This window comes from Papaver somniferum, chromosome 3 (genome assembly GCF_003573695.1).
Source record: "Papaver somniferum cultivar HN1 chromosome 3, ASM357369v1, whole genome shotgun sequence".
Taxonomy (NCBI): Eukaryota; Viridiplantae; Streptophyta; class Magnoliopsida; order Ranunculales; family Papaveraceae; genus Papaver; species Papaver somniferum.
Window position 1 is genome coordinate 164,877,591 of NC_039360.1, and position 17,142 is coordinate 164,894,732.

The following is a 17,142-nucleotide window of genomic DNA, read 5'->3' on the forward strand; positions in this document are numbered from 1 at the left end:
CTATCGGAGATTGAATCTCGAACAAATCTTAGAGAAGATAGTACTCAATACGATATAATAAAGTAAGATAAGAACAAGCAACAACATAGAAAATAGTTGGGTCTGGCTTCAAAATCCCAATGATAGAGGTGTCAAACAGGCCGGTCTGGCCTGGCCCAGCCTGTTTTTTATCGGCCTAGCATGGACCATAGCCTGGCCAGGGTCGTCCTGTTAGTGAAGCAGGCCAGCCCGGCCCGTCCTGGAAAGCATATGTGTGAGCCTAGCCTGGACCTGAGCCAGGCCTGTTTTCAGCTGGGCCTGTCTAAGCCAGGCGGGCTTGCCTGTAATTTTGTTAGCTTTTTTAAAATTGTAAAAAATGTTTTAAATAGAGGGGTAGCGAGACTCGAACACGAGTGTGAAATCATGCTAACTACTCATGAAACCAGTTGGTATGCATTAACCTATAAAGAATAACTGTTCAATCCTTGATTAATAAAGAATATTTTGTTTCAAATTTCTATTTAAGATAATAGAGAAAATCCTAATTTAAGTATGGATACTAAAACAATTAAGGACATTTAATGGTAAAAATCATGGAGAATCCCCCTTTGCTCGGCTAATTTCTCATTTCTACCGGTCCTAGGGATGAATTAGGCTTTATTAGTTGCTAGATCTGTGGTAAGATCGTGGTTTTCTATCATTTTTTATCTCGATTCTATGGATTTGAGGAGTCGTGGCTTAGTTATTGGTTGTTGTTGTATCTCTCGGATTAGGCTCTGGTGAGGATGGATTTTCATTTGCGGTGGGTTTTGTCTGTCTACACCAATCATTTTCTCTATTTCAATTGACAGGTATCTATGTGTGATCTTAGGGTTTTCTAATTCTGGCAATTGATTGGTTTCAATTTTCTTTGGAATAAGTATTAAGGGTTTTCTTTAGGGTCAATTTCTAGTTCCTTGAATTTGCAATAACAGAAGAATATTAGCTTGCACCTCCATATTGTTTTCAAATCAAATTCCTCAACCCATGTATGTTTTTCCTTGTGTTCATCCTTTGGACTAGTAATAATTTGTTTTTAATCAACCCCCTCAACATCCCCATGATCCTATTTTCTAAATTCCCTGTAATCCTTGCTGGTTCTTTGTTTTAGATGTTGGTTTTGTTAACCAGGTCCCCCTGAGCTTTGTTAGAAATTAAAAATATAGAATAAGTTAGTGTTGTCCTGGCTTTGTTAGAAGTAAAAAATGTTGCTGGTTTAGTTAACCAGTGCCTCTTCCGCTTTGTGATTATTCCATCAGTTTGAAGACCTTGTGTCAGACCTGTTCTGACAAATGCAACCTATATATACCAAGTGATATCAACAACATCAACAAAGGCAGCAACAACAGCAACACTGTAATCCTTTGTCTTTTGATTTTCTCGGTGTTTTATGTTTTAGAACCTTAGTCCTGCTTTATATCTATGTAAGGTGTAACACAACATAGAGTTTTCCTAATTGTTGTATTAGACTACCGTCTCGGGGTAACAGTCTACATCAAATTGTATTTTTTGGCATTCATAACTGTAACTTGTAAGTGCTCGTTTATAAAGCACATTTGTAGTTCTATTCTCTGCCCTTGTATTAGTTTACATACTTAGGTTTTGCAAGCGGTTCTCCTCTCCTGTACTACATCATCTGCATAGCAACTTTTGAAGATTTTATATTTAGGCCTTTCCTCCTTGCAAGCCCACTTAAACCTTATTCACTCATTCCCTCCTAGATTTCTCACTCTTTCCCCATGCAACAACAAGATAATGAACCTACCCTCGACCTCCAACTCAAGCTCATAACAACCAGACAAACTCTCCTGGAATGGAACAAAGTAACTTTTGGCCACCTGCCAACTATGGTCAAGAAATCTACAGCCAACATAAAGCTCTCTCAACATCAATGTGAAATCCAATCGGGCTCCGACCTGGAATATTGGCTGCATCAAGAGAAACAACTACGAATAGACCATGTAGAACTATTACAATGTCATGCGACATACTGGCAACAAAGATCTAGAATTCAATGGCTACAATAAGGCGATCTCAACAAAACCTTTTTTCACACTAAAGCTACCATTCACAGAGCCTGTAAGAATATATAACAACTACAAGACCCACAAAACAATTGGGTTAACAAAAAAGAAGACGTTGTTCAGCTCATTCTGGATCACTACACAATACACATCGCCGCCTACAGTGGTAAATGAAGATCTCTTTACAAATATCAGACCAAGATTAACTCCCAGACAGTCAGAACTACTTACGAAGGAAGTAACTACAACAGAAATCAAACAAGCCCTCTTCTCCATAAATCCTGAAAGTGCTCCAGGTCCAGATGGCTATACAAGTAAGTTTTTCAAAGTTTTCTGGGAAACAACTCACCCCCAATTAATAGCAATGGTTCAGAGTTTTTTTAATAACTTAAATATGCATCCTCTAATGAATCACACGAACATAACACTAATACCTAAAATCGACCACCCTTCAAAACCTTCACAGTACAGACCCATAGGGCTCCGCAACGTCACATATAAAATCATTTCAAAAAATTTAGTCAACCGAATTAGACCCCTTCCCCACTTTTTAATAAGCCCTTACCAAAGTGCTTTTGTTCCACAAAGATCAATACACGATAATATAACAATTGCTGGAAAACTCTCTCATCATATCAGAACCTCAAACCTCACCAAAGACCCAAAAATAGATCTCAAACTAAACATCCAGAAAGCCTATGATAGCTTAGATTGGGGATTCATCAAAACCTCATTTACAAAACTAGGATTTCCACCGTCCTTTATAGACTACATTATGCTATGCGTCACAACAGTTACATACTCGATCAACATAAATGGTACGCCCCATGGCTACATCATCCCAAGTAGAGGTATCAGACAAGGAGATCCACTATCCTCCTATATTTATATCATATGTGCTGAAATCCTATCTACAAATCTAGGAAACCTTCAAAACCGAAAATTAGTTCAAGGTTTTAACATATCAAAAAAGCACCACCAATTATTCATTTAATGTATGCGGATGATTTACTGATCACATACAAAGCTTCGTACCAGAGTAACCAACACCTTAAAACCCTGCTCAACTCCTATAGCACTTCTGCAGGACAAGTAATGAATACTACCAAATCAGTAATCATCCATCACCCAAACCTAGACCGGATCAAGATAAACTATCTTTAACAATTCTTCAATATGCCGGCTACATCGAAACCTCCAACCTATCTGGGAGTCCAATTCAAACATGGAATGACATCCAATCAAACCTTCACTCCCCTGCTACGGAGATTAGCCCGAAAAGCTAAAGGATGGATGGAAAAATGCCTAACTCCAGCCGAAAAACTCACTCCCTAATTCGCACCTCAAATCACATTATGCAAACACAAAACCTACCCAGCAATATTAACAAACAAATAGATCGTATCACTAGAGATTTTTTCTGGGGACACGACTCATCAATTAAAAAACTCCACCCTATAGGATGGGATAAAGTAACAAAACCATTATCTGAAGGAGGACTAGGAATAAGGAAGAGCAGTGATCATAATAAAGCACTTCTCATGAAGAGAATATGGGATCTACATGAACAACTTAACTCTATCTGCGGAAGTCTCTTCAGTGCAAATTATCTTGATCAACAACCAATTCTACAAGGCATTGATACTATACCCTCCTCCTCCAGTCCTCAATGGAGACAACTTGCATCAATTGTCCCTACCATGCAACATCTAATATTTCATCGTATTGGAAATGGATTATCAACCCAAATAGAAGCCAATTGGATTCAACACTCAACAAATCTAGACCCAACACAATGCCACCCAATCTGAATGGTAACGGATATCGTCGACCCAATATCCCATTCCTGGAACCATGAAAAATTAAACACCCTTCCCAATCCTATAATCCAAAAAATCATAAACATCCACCTTCCCCAAAATTGTCCCCAGGATAAAATTATCTGGCCACACTCAAAATCTGGAAACTACACTACCTCTTCATGATACAAATGTCTAACCCAGGGTCAACCAACTCACACCCCTCTACCACCTACCAAATTTATACGGACTTTACCATGTCCACCAAAAATTCGGCTTTTCTTGTGGAAAGCCATCAATTAAGGATTACCAACCTTCTCTCTCTTACATCACATCCATTTGACCAACTCAGACATTTGCCCAAGATGCAACACAGATCCATAATTGGTAAATCACCTTCTAATTCATTGTCCAACATCAACTAATTTATGGAACACCTTATTCAATCAACATAAAAATTCGCCAAACTCCAATCCCCCACCAGCTTTCACCTTATCACCTCAAACAACCATTTCCCAAATCCTTCAACAACCTAGGTCAACATCTGTAATCTCCTCTTTTATTTTCTATTATGGACCTTATGGCTGGCTAGGAATAATCTAATTGTTTATGGGTGAAAACTGTTTCTGGGGTTTTTGGTAAATTTGGATGTGTGGATGAGAAACGAATCTAAACCCTAAACAAATGCACTGCACGGGAGTGCTTTCTGATGCGAGAGATCAATCTATACAATTCTGGCCTAAACCAAGAAATGCTCGTTTCAGACTTGCTTCGTCACAAAGTGAAGGAGATGGGGTTGATCTTAGGGAGGGAAGCGAAGAAGGTATTGAGATTGTGAAGGTGTTGGATGTTTATGACTTGTATCAGAATATCGAGTTGGCTTGCAATAATGTAAGCAATCAGCTCTGGGTGTTTTCTGGATATCAACACTTGATTTTCAATCTATCTTGGAAATAAGGAGGAGAACCTATTTATATCAGTCATTGAGCACAACCTTCGTCTCTCGTAGGAAGTGGAGGAAGTGGAGTGATGGAATAGTGGGGTTGTGTTGGTGTCACACGATCAGTCTATACCCACTTCTCCCATCATCGCTAACCGTCCATGCCTCCTGAAACGTTCTTCTAATGGCACGTTGCACGCTGAAAACAGTCAGACCAATACCCCAGTAAGTATCCCCCAGTTTGTGACATGTTTGATGTCTCGAATGAGTGGATCGTGGGACCCAATGTAGGAAGTAGCATGTGATGCTAAAATAACTAAGGATTTGATATTTATGAAATATCGTGTATGCTCGATGCATGTAATGCATCGCAGAAAATCAGCATGTATGAAGTATCGATGTTTTAAAGCCTGACTGAATAAGTCGCGGACCAAGCATCTTAAAATAGCACTACGTACAACCATCTTCAAGTGACCTTTTGGAGGCTGCATGGGAAAGCCATCTCCTGTCCGATCACTCCTGTGGAAGAGTGGCGTATGGCGATCATCGGGATGCCTTATTGGTCGTCTAGCTTTCAACCTAGGCTGTCCGACCAAGCTAGCAAAGTTGGACGGACGAGATGGTTTAAGACTCTCATTTGCGACCGTTGATGGATTTTTAGGGTTTTAGGAGGTGCGCGAGCATCACTCCTATACTTGACCGAATCCGATCTTGGGCGCAAGTTTTGGTGGGACCGATCGGTCCTGCATGGAGGTGGCATGTTGTTGTGCACACATGTACCTCTCTGTCCCACGAAGGCTCGATCTAGGACACATAATTTGACTGGTAAATATGAGTGGCCATGATCAATTTGCGACAGGAATTATATGCCACAAAGGATTTTTGGGGGACCGCAGTGCACTACCTTTGGGGGGCGCGTTTCGAGGCGTCTGGTCCCGCTTCACTTCGGCCGATCAGTCACACATACATGTGGGCCCGCAAAGATCATGTTGATGCTCCCTGGACCTCCTTAGTCTATATCTACACCCTTCATCCAAGCTGGCGAAGATGGATGGTCGTGATCAATCTGCGACACATATGCCATGCCGCAAACCCTAATTAGGGTTTTGGGCCGGTCACGCGCCTGCAACTTTAGCCGATCGGTTTGGCAGGCTATGCTCCTCCTTTGGGGAGGCCGACCATGTGGGGCCCATGCTGGGCCGATGGGAACATATCCGTACCTGTCTGACGGTCCTAGGTTTGATCTAAGCCATCCAAACATGCTGGCGAAGTTGGATGGTCGTGATCGATTTTAGACACTAGTGGACTTTCCGCGGCCTTTAAAGCATCACGCCAGCCATGTTTCGAGCAAACGTTCATTGCTCCATGGCTTGGTCGTGAGAAAACCGATCGGGCAGAGATAGAGTGGGCCCGCCAATGTGCGTGTTGGCGCCTCCTCCATCTTTCATGGTGCGATCTAAGACGTCCAATCAGGCTAGTGAAGTTGGACGGTCACGATCGTTTTGAGACTGTCTTAAGAAGTCTTGCTCGTTCGAGCTTCTTCCAAAGCAGCGCGACCACCCTTCTTTAGAGCTGGCGTTTTGGCATGCTGGGAAGTGAAGTATAATGTTCGACCGGCTAGGGCATAAATAAGACCGTTGATGATCATGAAGGTGATAGCCTACTCTTGCTAAGGTTCGTCTAGGATGGTTAGATCATGCGGTCAACCTGCGTGGTCGTGATCATTTCTGAGACTGGTATGGTCAGTCCAGATTAAATATGCTCAATCGAGATAATATAAGCACACCGAGAGATGTTCCATGTACGGGTATTTCGTGCATGCCTCATTATTGATGCTTGGATATTCATGTTACTCTATTAAGAGCAACACTCAATCATCATGCCGCACCAATAGTGAGAGTTCCCGGGAACAACACATGAAATACCAGGCAAATCATGCATTAATCAATAATGCTAAAAATTCACAGAATATTCGAGATTGTTGCTACATGCTCCGTTCTAGGTGCATTTGTGTATTTAATTCACAGAATATTTGGGTTGTTGCCACATGCTCCATTCTAGGTGAATTAATAAAGCGAAGAGGTACTCATCACTTATCAAACAGCTTTATCCTCTGCAGGATGCCAGCACACGACTTTATCCTTTGCAGGATGTCAGCACATTAAATTTGGTTTTACAATTTTATCCCTGAACTAAAATTCACCATCAACATTAAGTCCCCTGCCTAGCACATAATGGTTGCATTATTGTGGGGTAGGCATTAGATGGTGACAAATAAATATAAAACTTATGAGACAAAGTTAGATGTTACCAGGAGAGATAGGTCGGCCTGTCTTTGGAACATGTCATGTTCAAGAGGCATCCAGGTGATCGTTCCCCTAGCATGATGTCAGTTGGCCCCAGGTAGATTAGGCATGCGATTGGTTGTGATATCAGACTATCCATGACGATGCCATAATCCTCGACTCTGATGTGGACGAGCCCTATCATGAGGAATATCCTTACAAGGCTGCTGAAGAAATTTCTGAAAAATATGTTAAAGCAGCTCCCAAATAGAACGTTGATATATCTTCCGGCAAGCGTGTTGAAGCAGCTTCTGAAGCGAACGTTAAGGTTGATCCTGGAGAGAGCGCTGAAGCGGGTCCCGGAGAGCGTTGAAGCAGCTTCCTCTAGAGAGCGTTGAAGTGTTGAAGCGACTTATTCTTCTGGAGAGAGAGCTGAAACGCCTTCTTCCGGAGAGAGCATTGAAGCGGCTTCCGCGGGAGGGAGCGTTGAAGCGGATTCTGCTGGAGGGAGCGTTGAAGCGGCCTCTTCTTCAGTTTGGTTTCCCCTTGCAAATTACATGCTTCTTGATTGACCATATCTCTTGTGTTGAAAAAATTATTGACTGATGGCGAAGGAATTTCATGCCGAGCCTCAGTCCCCAAGCGTGGTCTACGTGGCTCTATCTTGTATGACTGATGGGCCTTTGTACGTAGTGGTCATTGATATGGTGAAGCTCTGGATGGTATAAATCGACGATCAACAATGGTTCTTTCCAGCAGCTGTGATCAGAAGAGACTGGAAGGGAGAGGCGTGGTGGCAACTTGTACGATCTTGGCACTCTTCATATAATGGTAGAGATCGTCGTCGTTATTAGAGGGATAAGCTGGAACTGATAGATTTCTTGATGTTTTTTCATGGAATAGAAAAGAGGAAGACAGTCCCCTGCCCACGAGTATCCAAGACTTTCGACTTGATAGATGTTATCACGCTAGGTTCATGAGGCCGTCTTTACGTCTGCTCTCTTTAGTATATCCTCGTCTTTGGACATCTTGGAATCATAATGATAGCGTGCTTGCATCTCTCTAAATTCACCATCTTTGAGATGGGCAGTGCTAAGCAGTCCCTAGTCATACTCCTTTGGTAACGCAACTACTTCTTCTACGAGAGACAAACTCTGAAAGCGTCTCTCATTGACGTAGTTATCGTCGATCCAGATATGGAAATCTTGGACGTTGTTTCACCTTTGTAGCAGTCGTGCATATGGTACTGGAGTTTGGAGTTGGTGATTTTGGACGTGCAGGATGTTGTATCTCGGTGGTTTTCCTCTTGCTGCTTCAGCGAAACTGCTTACAGAAGGTTGAAGCTTTCATTGCCTGTTGGTGAGATATATGTTTCCACGAACATCATGAGGCTCTTTATTACAGGCATGCTTGTTCTTCTAGCATGGCAGGTGTTGTTGACACCTGAGCGTTTAACAGCTTCACGAAGTTCAGAGGGTGTCTGAAAGCACATGCTCTTCGACAAAGCACGATTGACAGGTACCATCTATTAATGCTCAATTACACCACTTGTTGTTGAATCACACTTGGATTGTGACCCTTCAGTGCCTGAATTCGAGACCTCTTGACATAATCATTTGGATGTTCGCTGTTTCGCGGAAGAATTCCTCTTAAGTCTGACAGAGTGATTCACCCAAGATGCGGATTCTTTCTCGACATGATGATGCGGACATCTCTATCTTCTCGAGGCTGCTCCGTTGAGGTGTTGGCTCCAGTAGATCTGAAGATGTCTCGGGCTCGCCCTTTGTCTGGGCTGACATAATAGGGGAACCCTTTATGATGATTTGGAGATGACAATATTCGTTGAATCTTCCGAAACGCTTCCTGTTGTAGTGTGGTCCATGCGAAGCTTGCTCCTTTCTTCAGCAAGGGAGTGAATGAAGCAACAAGCTGGGCCAAACCAGGTATAAAACGTCGAATGTAGTTTACCTTGCCCATGAAGCTTTGGAGCTCCTTCACAGTTCGCGGCAGCGGCATCGTGAGGATAGCTTGAGTCTTGGATGGGTCCACCTTGATCCCCTCAGCAGTTACCTGGAACCCCAGAAACTTGCAAACGTCGAAAGCGCATTTCAAAGGATTCATCTTCAATTTATATTCACGGCACCTTTCGAACACTTGTTGTAGGACTCCTGTGTGATCCACCCCAGCTTTTGATTTGACGACTATATCATCTACATAGTCTTCGACTTACTTATGCATCATGTCGTGGAAGATTGCCGTCATAGCACGTTGATACGTTGCACCGGTGTTCTTGAAATCAAATGGCATTACAGTATAATAAAAATTTCTGAGAGGAGTTCGAAAAGCTGTCTTACTTGCGTCATGCTCGTACATCCTTATTTGATTGTACCCTCTATATCCATCCATGAAGAAGAACATGTCGTGTTCGCTGGTGGCATCTACTAACATGTCAATGTTAGGTAGAGGAAAATCGTCTTTTGGGCAGCATATTTTCAAGTCTCTGAAATCTATGCAACACCTGATTTGTCTATTTTTCTTTTTCACCGGAACTACATTAGCCAACCAGGTCGGATGATGGATAGGCTTAATGAAGCCAGCAGCTAGAAACTTTTAAATCTAAGTCTTGATTTGTTCTTTTACCTCGTGCCTGAATTGTCTCGGAGATTGCTTGATCGGCTTGGATCCGGGTATGACATGTAGATGATGGGTGACCAATTTTTCGTCTAAACCGGCATTTCCTCATACGTCCAAGCGAATATGTCCTGATACTCTTCGAGAAGTTGGGCAAGCTTCGTGCGTTCATCCGTGAACAAAGCGGAGCTGATGGAGATAGGCCTGGGAGATTCCTCGTTCACGGTGTTAACGATTTCGAGTTCATTAGTTGTGGAGTTGGTGTCGTCTTGCAGCTGTCGTGGAGCATCCAACACCTCTTCTTGTGGCTCGTCGTTTTTGTAGCATTCAACTGGTCGGAGAGACTGGGTACCAGTCTCCCATGTTAATTGCTAACAGCGGCGTCGGTATATAGTTTTCCCCTTCTGGTCACGGCTCGCCACAAAATCTCGTTCCCTCTTAGCGTGAACGTGGGTCGCTGCTTCACCGGATGGAGAAGAACGCCTTGTCAACAAAGATGCATCGTGGGGCTTATCCCTCAATGATGCAAGTCGGTATTCCTCCTGGATTGACGCCCACGTGGGGAGTGGGATGCAATGAACTTTTCCTGATTCTTCCCGCGGAGCTTCTCTTGGTTCAAATAACTCCACTCCACATATTCATCATAATCTTTAGGCATTGGTGATACGTCGAAGGAACAATCTTATTGTCGTGAAGACACACCCTCCCTAGTATCATATGGTAACCCGTCTCCTTCTCTATGACTTCGAATTTCACCTTTGACTGAACAGGCCCTACAGATAAATTCAAATTTACATACCCGTACTGTTGGTTTGGTTTCCTTCAAAGTCTGTCATCGTGGTAGCTGTCACACGATCTTGCTTGGGCGAACCTTGGCCGTCCTGAGAGTCTTGAGAGTAATCACATTCGAAGACGCTCCTGTGTAGATGAGAGCCCTCTTGAACTCCGAGTCCTTGATGCGTGCAGTAACATGTAGGGCCTGGTTGTGACCTTCATATGCCATCATGTCTTCTTCTGTAAATGTAAGATTATTCACAGACATCTCTGATGTTTTTGAGGTTTCTGGACGCAAAGGAGTTAAATGCACGTCTAGGGCTATCTGGTTGATTGCAGCAAACATCTACGCCCGCTGGTCCTTTGAAAGATGTAAAAGTTCGCATAAAATTTCCACTAGAGAAGCCGCTTCCTGATCCACCGGCCTCTGGTTCATAGTGAAGCTATTGACCTGAGGAGGATCGTTGCAAGGATAAGTCCCCAGTGTAGAAATCTCGGTCACAGGAAAACCGCTCATATCTTACGTCATATTGATGAGGACATCGAGTATGCCGTTTATTTCTTCTTTGATCAGGTCCATGTTCTTTGCGCGAACCTCTTGCACTCGTGCCAACTCGATCAATGTTGGGATTCTTCCAGCTGCGCCGTCAGACATATCGTTGGAAAGAGGATCATCTTCGTTGGAGGAACTCCGACCGGGATCTGAAGTTGTTGGGGAAGTCCTAAGACCAACCATTTTGAAATCAGCCAAATGGGATTGGGTATTGAAGAAATTGACTTCACAACCGAGAGATTAATCTCCCATTATGGTCTCCAATTGTTTATGGGTGAAAAATGTTTTTTCGATTTTTGGTAAATTTGGGTGTGTGGATGAGAAACGAATCTAAACCCTAAACAAATGCACTGCACGGGTGTGCTTTCTGATTCGAGAGATCAATCTATACAATTCTGGCCTAAACCAAGAAATGGTCGTTCCAGACTTGCTTCGGTCACAAAGTGAAGGAGATGGGGTTGATCTTAGGGAGGGAATCGAAGAAGGTGTTGAGATTGTGAAGGCGTTGGTTGTTTATGACTTGTATCAGAATATCGAGCTGGCTTGAAATAATGTAAGCAATCAGCTCTGGGCGTTTTCTGGATATCAACACTTGATTTTCTGTTTATCTTGGAAATAGGGAGGAGAACCTATTTATACAAGTCATTGAGCACAACCTTCGTCTCTCGTAGGAAGTGGAGGAAGTGGAGTGATGGAATAGTGTGGTCGTGTTAGTGTCACACGATCAGTCTTTGCCCATTTTTCCCATCATCGCTAACCGCCCATTTTTCCCATCAATACACGATAATATAACAATTGCTGGAAAACTCTCTCATCATATCAGAACCTCAAACCTCACCAAAGACCCAAAAATAGATCTCAAACTAAACATCCAGAAAGCCTATGATAGCTTAGATTGGGGATTCATCAAAACCTCATTTACAAAACTAGGATTTCTACCGTCCTTTATAGACTACATTATGCTATGCGTCACAACAATTACATACTCGATCAACATAAATGGTACGCCCCATGGCTACATCATCCCAAGTAGAGGTATCAGACAAGGAGATCCACTATCCTCCTATATTTATATCATATGTGCTGAAATCCTATCTACAAATCTAGGAAACCTTCAAAACCGAAAATTAGTTCAAGGTTTTAACATATCAAAAAAGCACCACCAATTATTCATTTAATGTATGCGGATGATTTACTGATCACATACAAAGCTTCGTACCAGAGTAACCAACACCTTAAAACCCTGCTCAACTCCTATAGCACTTCTGCAGGACAAGTAATGAATACTACCAAATCAGTAATCATCCATCACCCAAACCTAGACCGGATCAAGATAAACTATCTTTAACAATTCTTCAATATGCCGGCTACATCGAAACCTCCAACCTATCTGGGAGTCCAATTCAAACATGGAATGACATCCAATCAAACCTTCACTCCCCTGCTACGGAGATTAGCCCGAAAAGCTAAAGGATTGATGGAAAAATGCCTAACTCCAGCCGAAAAACTCACTCTAATCAAAACCTCCCTAATTCGCACCTCAAATCACATTATGCAAACACAAAACCTACCCAGCAATATTAACAAACAAATAGATCGTATCACTAGAGATTTTTTCTGGGGACACGACTCATCAATTAAAAAACTCCACCCTATAGGATGGGATAAAGTAACAAAACCATTATCTGAAGGAGGACTAGGAATAAGGAAGAGCAGTGATCATAATAAAGCACTTCTCATGAAGAGAATATGGGATCTACATGAACAACTTAACTCTATCTGCGGAAGTCTCTTCAGTGCAAATTATCTTGATCAACAACCAATTCTACAAGGCATTGATACTATACCCTCCTCCTCCAGTCCTCAATGGAGACAACTTGCATCAATTGTCCCTACCATGCAACATCTAATATTTCATCGTATTGGAAATGGATTATCAACCCAAATAGAAGCCAATTGGATTCAACACTCAACAAATCTAGACCCAACACAATGCCACCCAATCTGAATGGTAACGGATATCGTCGACCCAATATCCCATTCCTGGAACCATGAAAAATTAAACACCCTTCCCAATCCTATAATCCAAAAAATCATAAACATCCACCTTCCCCAAAATTGTCCCCAGGATAAAATTATCTGGCCACACTCAAAATCTGGAAACTACACTACCTCTTCATGATACAAATGTCTAACCCAGGATCAACCAACTCACACCCCTCTACCACCTACCAAATTTATATGGACTTTACCATGTCCACCAAAAATTCGGCTTTTCTTGTGGAAAGCCATCAATTAAGGATTACCAACCTTCTCTCTCTTACATCACATCCATTTGACCAACTCAGACATTTGCCCAAGATGCAACACAGATCCATAATTGGTAAATCACCTTCTAATTCATTGTCCAACATCAACTAATTTATGGAACACCTTATTCAATCAACATAAAAATTCGCCAAACTCCAATCCCCCACCAGCTTTCACCTTATCACCTCAAACAACCATTTCCCAAATCCTTCAACAACCTAGGTCAACATCTGTAATCTCCTCTTTTATTTTCTATTATGGACCTTATGGATGGCTAGGAATAATCTAATTGTTTATGGGTGAAAACTGTTTCTGGGGTTTTTGGTAAATTTGGATGTGTGGATGAGAAACGAATCTAAACCCTAAACAAATGCACTGCACGGGAGTGCTTTCTGATGCGAGAGATCAATCTATACAATTCTGGCCTAAACCAAGAAATGCTCGTTTCAGACTTGCTTCGTCACAAAGTGAAGGAGATGGGGTTGATCTTAGGGAGGGAAGCGAAGAAGGTATTGAGATTGTGAAGGTGTTGGCTGTTTATGACTTGTATCAGAATATCGAGTTGGCTTGCAATAATGTAAGCAATCAGCTCTGGGTGTTTTCTGGATATCAACACTTGATTTTCAATCTATCTTGGAAATAAGGAGGAGAACCTATTTATATCAGTCATTGAGCACAACCTTCGTCTCTCGTAGGAAGTGGAGGAAGTGGAGTGATGGAATAGTGGGGTTGTGTTGGTGTCACACGATCAGTCTATACCCACTTCTCCCATCATCGCTAACCGTCCATGCCTCCTGAAACGTTCTTCTAATGGCACGTTGCACGCTGAAAACAGTCAGACCAATACCCCAGTAAGTATCCCCCAGTTTGTGACATGTTTGATGTCTCGAATGAGTGGATCGTGGGACCCAATGTAGGAAGTAGCATGTGATGCTAAAATAACTAAGGATTTGATATTTATGAAATATCGTGTATGCTCGATGCATGTAATGCATCGCAGAAAATCAACATGTATGAAGTATCGATGTTTTAAAGCCTGACTGAATAAGTCGCGGACCAAGCATCTTAAAATAGCACTACGTACAACCATCTTCAAGTGACCTTTTGGAGGCTGCATGGGAAAGCCATCTCCTGTCCGATCACTCCTGTGGAAGAGTGGCGTATGGCGATCATCGGGATGCCTTATTGGTCGTCTAGCTTTCAACCTAGGCTGTCCGACCAAGCTAGCAAAGTTGGACGGACGAGATGGTTTAAGACTCTCATTTGCGACCGTTGATGGATTTTTAGGGTTTTAGGAGGTGCGCGAGCATCACTCCTATACTTGACCGTATCCGATCTTGGGCGCAAGTTTTGGTGGGACCGATCGGTCCTGCATGGAGGTGGCCTGTTGTTGTGCACACATGTACCTCTCTGTCCCACGAAGGCTCGATCTAGGACACATAATTTGACTGGTAAATATGAGTGGCCATGATCAATTTGCGACAGGAATTATATGCCACAAAGGATTTTTGGGGGACCGCAGTGCACTACCTTTGGGGGGCGCGTTTCGAGGCGTCTGGTCCCGCTTCACTTCGGCTGATCAGTCACACATACATGTGGGCCCGCAAAGATCATGTTGATGCTCCCTGGACCTCCTTAGTCTATATCTACACCCTTCATCCAAGCTGGCGAAGATGGATGGTCGTGATCAATCTGCGACACATATGCCATGCCGCAAACCCTAATTAGGGTTTTGGGCCGGTCACGCGCCTGCAACTTTAGCCGATCGGTTTGGCAGGCTATGCTCCTCCTTTGGGGAGGCCGACCATGTGGGGCCCATGCTGGGCCGATGGGGAACATATCCGTACCTGTCTGACGGTCCTAGGTTTGATCTAAGTCATCCAAACATGCTGGCGAAGTTGGATGGTCGTGATCGATTTTAGACACTAGTGGACTTTCCGCGGCCTTTAAAGCATCACTCCAGCCATGTTTCGAGCAAACGTTCATTGCTCCATGGCTTGGTCGTGAGAAAACCGATCGGGCAGAGATAGAGTGGGCCCGCCAATGTGCGTGTTGGCGCCTCCTCCATCTTTCATGGTGCGATCTAAGACGTCCAATCAGGCTAGTGAAGTTGGACGGTCACGATCGTTTTGAGACTGTCTTAAGAAGTCTTGCTCGTTCGAGCTTCTTCCAAAGCAGCGCGACCACCCTTCTTTAGAGCTGGCGTTTTGGCACGCTGGGAAGTGAAGTATAATGTTCGACCGGCTAGGGCATAAATAAGACCGTTGATGATCATGAAGGTGATAGCCTACTCTTGCTAAGGTTCGTCTAGGATGGTTAGATCATGCGGTCAACCTGCGTGGTCGTGATCATTTCTGAGACTGGTATGGTCAGTCCAGATTAAATATGCTCAATCGAGATAATATAAGCACACCGAGAGATGTTCCATGTACGGGTATTTCGTGCATGCCTCATTATTGATGCTTGGATATTCATGTTACTCTATTAAGAGCAACACTCAATCATCATGCCGCACCAATAGTGAGAGTTCCCGGGAACAACACATGAAATACCAGGCAAATCATGCATTAATCAATAATGCTAAAAATTCACAGAATATTCGAGATTGTTGCTACATGCTCCGTTCTAGGTGCATTTGTGTATTTAATTCACAGAATATTTGGGTTGTTGCCACATGCTCCATTCTAGGTGAATTAATAAAGCGAAGAGGTACTCATCACTTATCAAACAGCTTTATCCTCTGCAGGATGCCAGCACACGACTTTATCCTTTGCAGGATGTCAGCACATTAAATTTGGTTTTACAATTTTATCCCTGAACTAAAATTCACCATCAACACTAATATACCGACAAAAGTAAACAACTTCGGAAGAAATCCTAGCCTGGGCACAAAAACTGCAACAAGAATACTACGGGGCTCTACACTCTTCACCACCAATCATTTCAGGAGATACACCGATATTTAACCACCCAATAAGAGACAAAAAGATATCAACAATATCGGTAGGATGGTTTATTCCTATCATCAACTGGATAAAGATTAACACCGATGGAGCAGCCAGAGGTCATCTAGGATTTGCAGGGGTAGGGTTCATCTGCAGAGATTCAGACGCACGAACGTTATTGGCTCTAGTTCAACCACTGGGAATTACAACTGCATTAACTGCGGAAACTTGGGCTATGCTTTTGGCTTCAAGAACAGCAACAGAAAGACAATGGCCAAAAGTTCTCTTTGAAACCGACTCAGAAAACCTAATGCGCTTCATCACTTCCTCTACCCCTCCACCTTGGCGCATAACAGGAATGATTGAGGAAATAAAATTTAGATTTCATCAGATCCCGCAGGTTGCTATTCAGCACAACTATAGAGAAGGAAATCAAGCAGCCGATGGGTTGGCCAATCATGTAGCGGATGGAAGTCAAACAGGAAGTTCATCAACCAAAATATAGGATCAGGCAATCCAATCTTTTATTAGTCAAATTTTATTTCATGATTCCGTGGGTACCACATACGCACGACAAATTGTAAACTAATTTATTTTAATAAAATGCATGCTTCAAAAAAAATTAAGGACATTTAATTAGTTATAATTTTAAATATGTAAAGTGGAAAGATTTTATGATATTTTATAACATTCATAATCTTAATCACGTTTTGGAAAGATTTTATTTCCTCGGCTTATACAATAGCCAAAGATAATCCCTAATTAATTAAGTTCAAGTTTTAAACAGCTTTAAGCGAATAAATCCATTTGAATGCAAACAACAAACGTCCAAGCTTGCATAGCTTGGTGGTATCAGGTGCCTC

General features: G+C 42.6%; 1 long non-coding RNA gene across 1 annotated transcript; it reads left to right on the forward strand.

Moving 5' to 3' along the window:
* Positions 1-527: 527 nt before the first annotated feature.
* LOC113361858 lies at positions 528-1,645 on the forward strand. Its single transcript, XR_003365383.1, has 2 exons — positions 528-657; positions 753-1,645. It is a non-coding gene; the product is annotated as an uncharacterized LOC113361858 (long non-coding RNA).
* Positions 1,646-17,142: the final 15,497 nt, after the last annotated feature.